Source organism: Lissotriton helveticus, chromosome 4_1 (genome assembly GCF_964261635.1).
Source record: "Lissotriton helveticus chromosome 4_1, aLisHel1.1, whole genome shotgun sequence".
Taxonomy (NCBI): Eukaryota; Metazoa; Chordata; class Amphibia; order Caudata; family Salamandridae; genus Lissotriton; species Lissotriton helveticus.
The window spans coordinates 1,600,074,391-1,600,080,390 of record NC_136063.1 but is presented as its reverse complement, the minus strand read 5'-3'; positions in this window follow the sequence as shown (position 1 = coordinate 1,600,080,390).

Sequence of the window (6,000 nt, the reverse complement as noted above, 5' to 3'; positions counted from 1 at the left end):
AACCTGGTGAAAATATTTGAATTGAATAAGATAAACTCATGTAAATAGCCAATTTGCTTGAGGCCGTCTTCGGTTCTGCCCATTCATCGTCATTTAGGGTATCCACATTGTCTTCCTATCTAGCATTAAAACTTATGTGCCCCTTTCCCCAGTCATCCTCCAGTATGGATATATCAATAAAGTCCCAGGTTTAAAATCCAACCAATCTAGCGGTTTCAAATAGTCAAATCCCTTGCCAGACGGGGGTTGCCCTGGTGATGGTGCCATACCATATCATGTTGTGAAGGGCTGAATACTGACATTGGAGGGGAATCCGGCTGATGGGCGGTAACAACTGAAGGGGGCAATACTCTATAGAGTAAAGAGAGTACCCCATGTGAGCACAACAACTACAAACTACGTGCAGGGCTTTCTCTGTCTGCCCGAAACTAGTCATTCATAGTGACCAGCTGTGATACCCAATAATACAACCTGACATCCGCCCAGCCCAATCCCACCTTGAAAGGGGAGAACCTGCATTTTACGAAGGAGACTCTTGGAGGCCTTGGCTGTCCATAAGAAGCTGGTAATTTGAGCATGTAGGTCTGTGAAGAAAGTAGGTAAAAGTGGATATGGATTGTGCTGTAGTGTGTATAAAAAGCAGGTAAGGAACACAATCTTGAAGAGTGCCCCTGCCCATGATCGAGAGGGGCAATTTCAACCACTCATGTTTGCCGTGTTTCGTTGCCAGCAGCTGCAATGTTGAGTTCCCAGTAGCACCGCTCAGTGAGGGCTACTGTCCTACCCAAATAACAGAAATTATCACCAGCCCCTCTTAACCGGCAGTCCATCCTCCCTCCCCTTATCACCCTCTTTGGAAAGGCACCAGTATCAATTTCCCCCAGTTAACCTTGAGACCTGAGGCATCCTCACAGATCACAAATATCTCTATAAGCTGTGGGAGCATCTCACTGGGTCTCTGCAGGAAAAGGAACATATGATCTCCATACGAGGAGATGCAGTCCTCTGTCCCCTCCCTCCATATAAGGCCACCCAGTTTGGCATCTGATCGGATGAGCTCCACCAGGGGCTCACCCACCAGGGCAAACAGCAGTGGGGAAAGCATGCATCCTGCCTCGCTTTATAGTGAACTTTTGTGGCAGGGCTCCGTTCACTCAGACCTGACCCACAGATCAAAGTATAGAAGTGACACCCATTTTCGAAATTGCGGGCCAAACATCTTCTGAAGAACAGCCAGGAGGAAGGGCCAATGCAACATATCAAATGGCTGTTTTGTCAACCAACAGCAGTGCGGTGGCATCTTGAAGTTAGTCTATGCGGGCCAGTATGGGTGGACAACAGAGCGTATCACCATGGTCATGCGTGTAGGCAGTATCTTGGCCAGGATTTTCCCTATTATCAAAAGAAAAAAAGGAAGGACTGGGAGCAAATAGAGGTCCAGTGCCTGTGCTCTAAAGCTTTAATCATCAAATGGGGGTGGTAACTGTTCCTTTAAGTAAGAGATAGGGGAGAACTCCCTAGGTTTTTGACAATACATTAAGATCAGTCACCAGGACTGTCTCTTGTTGCCCTCACGCACCCCTAGGGGTGTCATGCTTCATTATCAGGCAGATGCTTCTCGTCGGGCTGGCACTGCAATGCCATACAGGTCCCCCAAAGGGTCACTTTAGCGGAGATCTTTTTGTTTTACTGCTGTATGAGGAGTGCATGGGTGTCCCATTGGGGTGGTTTGTGGTGTTCGCGACAAATTGAGTTAAAACTGACTACCGGATGTCAAAAGAGCCTTTAATACATGGATTCCCTTGTCAGGTTAAAATAAACCTGAATAGGTTAGTACTACTTGTGGGTTCTAATGTACCCCAGTAGTTCAATATGTGTGAGTGAAATTGGTTAACATGTTTCACGCCTCATTGGTCTCTAAGTGATCTGTGGCGCTTCTTCAGGACCAGGATGGTAAGAAGCATCTAATTGCTAGGAGTGGTCCCCCTCTACTAGGGTGGTACCTACTTATTCATGGTTTAACTGATTGTCCACCCTAGAAAGGATGAGAAAAGAATAGTAACAAACAGCAACAACATAGAGTTAATTGTGTTTGGTATAGGACATCCTTATAAACCAGACAGTGCCTAATCATGGACCACACTGATAGTTCAGTATGGATTAGTTACCAGACACAGACATACATACACAAAAAACATGTAAAGCGAGCACTCGTTCCAGTTTGTAGCGTCGTGCTTTTGGCACTCTATAACATTCCAGTTATCAGGAGGACCAAGTTAGTGGTCTTGGATCATGTAGATGGATCATGTAGATTCGTTGGGACCCCATGGTGTTTGGCCAAGAAGTGCCGGTTAGGGACTCTATGGTTCTGTGAATAGATCACATGATGCATGCTCTCTTTACATGTTTTTTGTGTATGTCTGTCTGGTAACAACTCAGTGCCTAAACATCATAACAAGATGATGAGGAGAAGACCATTTACTCCTTCCACATTCTGCTCTCTCAATCAGCCTCCAGAATCTTGGTGGTTTAAACACTTCTACTGAAACTAAACTGTATTTACCATTGGGCCTTCCCTACTGAGGAAAGTGTGTCCTTTGCCGTGGCTGTTTACAGGGCTGTGGAGCTCTTGGATTTACAGTTTGCCTAAGTGGAGACCAAGGTGAATTGCATATCAAAATTTTGCAACCTGAGCCTTCTACTACAGAGCGCTTGCTGTGATTTAACGAGGCCCTACCTGAGGCTCTTATGGCTACCTGGTCTAAACTGTGTTCAGCACCACCTGTGTGCCACCTGATTGCTTGTCACCACAGGCTTGCTCCTTGAAATCCATCCTTCATGATACAATATCCGACTCCAGGAGACTTTATTTTGGCTTTTGGGAAATAAGTTGAACACTAATGCCTTCCGCACTTCTTTCCCAAACGGAGAAACCAAGAAGATTGTTACTATAGGCAAAGAAGTTTGTTGTGTGGCCCTAAGTTCATTGAACATGGTTTGCCTCTTTGGTCATTATACACAAACTCACTTAGGGACCTGGAAAGAAAGATCTTGCCTGCTCTCCCTGGTAACTTTTCAAGCTTTAGTTCCTCTTTGGAGCATAGGTAGATTCAGCGCTGGAGTGCCTAAGGATAGCTGGGCTATGGCTCACTCTGGAACTTCTTAACCCCGCTTGCCAGTTCCACCAACAGTACTGAAAATTCCATAGGTACTTAAGGGCCCTTACCTATGCACAAAGGCAGCCCTGACATCCTGGCATGTAGTGTGGCCAGTGTTTTTCGGAGCTCCAGAGGGAAAGGTGATGGTTGTAGCTGGCCTCCTTGGGACTCGTAGGGAGCAGAATCCAATTTTGGCTGCTCGGTTGGTGCACAGTTAATTCAGAGCAGTGGGTCCTTCAGTTGTTACTTTTGGTTACGCCCTCGTATTTGTGTCCATCTCTAAGCAAGTACCACAAGTTTGAGGCCAGACGTTTGTTTGAGCGTGATGACATCCTAGCCAGGGAAGTTCAAAATCTTTTGCCAAGGGTTCAATCGAATAGGTGCCCGAAGTAGAGAAGTACACAGTTTTTACTCCTGGTACTTTTTGGTCCCTTTGAAGGACAGACTTGAGGCCACATAGGGTCTCAGGCTTCTGAGCAACTTAAGTTCAAAATGCTGACATTTGTTCAGGTCCAGACCTCCTTGAACCCTGGAGACTAGATGGTGTCCTTGTACTTGCATACAAAATTTATTTTTGTGCCTGATAAGACAGTCCCACAGGCATTTATTCTGGTTTGTTGTGAGGTTGCTGCATGTCCTGTCCTTCAGCCTTAGTTCCGCACCCCCAATGTTCATAAAAGTGGTGTCAGTGGTTGCGAGTCATTTTGACAGCTAAGGAATGCATGTATTTCCGTACCTCAAAGACAGGCTGCTAAAAGTGGGCTTTTCTGAGTTGGTCTTGAACCACCTGGGGTTTTCCATCAACAAATCAAAGTTTCCTTCTGGGCCCTTCAGAGAATTCCCTTTAAAGGGGCCATCTTGGATACAGTAGCTTTGAAGAGCTGTCCACCTCTCAAAGGAGGCTATGACCTTGTTGTTTTGGGCGCAAGCTTTGATTCTGCCTGGAGGCTTCTTGGTCTCTTGTTGTCGTGCATGCTGCTGGTGCATCATGCTTGTTGGCATTTGTGGGCTCTGCAGTAGAAATATCGCAATCAATTGGCCCCCTCACTCTGGGTTTCTCTCGGACATCCCACACATATCGGAAGAGGCAGTCTGGGACATTTAGTGGTGGATGCCAACCTGACGTGCTACAGACGTCCGGCCTGCCCCATCCACAGCTCAAAGTAGGACTACTTTGTCTCTGGGTTGTGGAGGGGGTCACCTGGATGAATGAGGTAGAGATCATAGTCTTTCAGTCTGCTGGAACCAGCATTACCATAACCACCATCTAGACCTCTGTGTCATCCTTCGGTTTCAATTCTTTTTTGCCGTCCCTCAGGGACAGGTCGGTCCAGGTCTTTCTTGACAACACAACCAATATGTGGTACTGAAACAAGCCGAGCAGAGTGGGATCCTGTGCTCTTTGTTAAGAAGTTTAACTCCGGGCCGGTACTGGGAACTGACCCCGGCCCTGGCAAACTGCTCGCCTGCCCACTTGCCCCTCTTACACCCACTTATAGGTGTTAGGGGGTGGGTGCGGTTGTGCTGTTTGCTAGAGCTGGTTTCGGACGCTTTTGTTACAGGTGGGAGATATTGCCGGCCCCCACCCTGGCGGCCCACCGGGGGAACGACCGGCTACGGCCAGTCCGGCCCTGGGTTAACTCCTCTTCAATTTGTTACTCTGTGGAATTCCATTTTCCTGGTTCTCTATTACCCGGAGAAACTAAAAGAGTCTTTGTGCATGGTTTTATGGCCAGGGTAGCATTCAAGGCTTTTCATTATCATGTACTGCTTACCGTGATCTGTAATGAATCCGCGTTGGCTAATGTTCCCCAGGCTTTTGCAAGCATTGTATTGAAATAAGGGGGCTTCGGAGCTGATTCTCCATCCATCCAGTCAGACTCTTCTCTGACCTGCTGACAAATCTTCATGAGCTGCCAACCCTCCATTTTTTTTTTTAATTATAATATACGGAAAAGGTGGTGATCGGTAAAGTAAAGTAAAGTCCACATTTGTAAAGCGCACACTCACCCGTAAGGGTCTCTAGGCGCTGGGGGCCGTCGGGAAGATTAAGCGAGCTATTGCCCAGAGTCACATGGTGCTGGGCTAACCTGCCGCCGGAGCCGGGGATCGAACCCTGATCCCCAGATTCCAGCGTCAGTCGCCCTGGCCGCGGCGCCACACCTCTCCCTAAGATGTGCGGGTGCTGGTATTCCTAGAAAGCCTAGTTTTGAAGAAAAAAAATCACGTTTTCACTCAGAATGAGACCTTAGTTTGAAGGTCTGGTCATACGTTCAAGCCTGCGTTGCGAGTGGCAAGCAACATTCTCCCTCAAAACATTCCCCTGTGCCCCCTCCCTGGTTAATGTAGTCCTGGGCATGAGTTTCGCAAGTTTGGTTTACGCTTTTCTTTACAAACAGATCTCCTAAATACAGGAGTTCCTGGTCGGCCTCTCCTCACATCACAAACTGTCCCCCTTTGCCATTCGCCTTCCGAATCTGTACACCTCAATCTGTGTTTTTGCTGTCCTGATACCTTTGAAGTTCCCGCCCCCAGGAGTCCAGGACTGTGCGTGTAAGACTAAGTAAAATAACTTCTTTACCCCAGCTACTCTGCGGCTGGGTGACCTTTTTGGGCTTTAAAAAGGCTTTCATGTTATTAGAAAGCGTATTCGGCCCGCCTGCACAATACTGGGATCCCGTATACAGGGACCCCATTCACGACCAAACACTTGTTCGATTTAGGAGTTTCGTAAAAAATCAATGCTTTAAATGGGCTGGTCCTCACAGGTACTGACTACCAGCACTTCTTAAACCGTAAAATACCGGCACTTCACCACCGCCACGGAGAGTACTGGTACTCC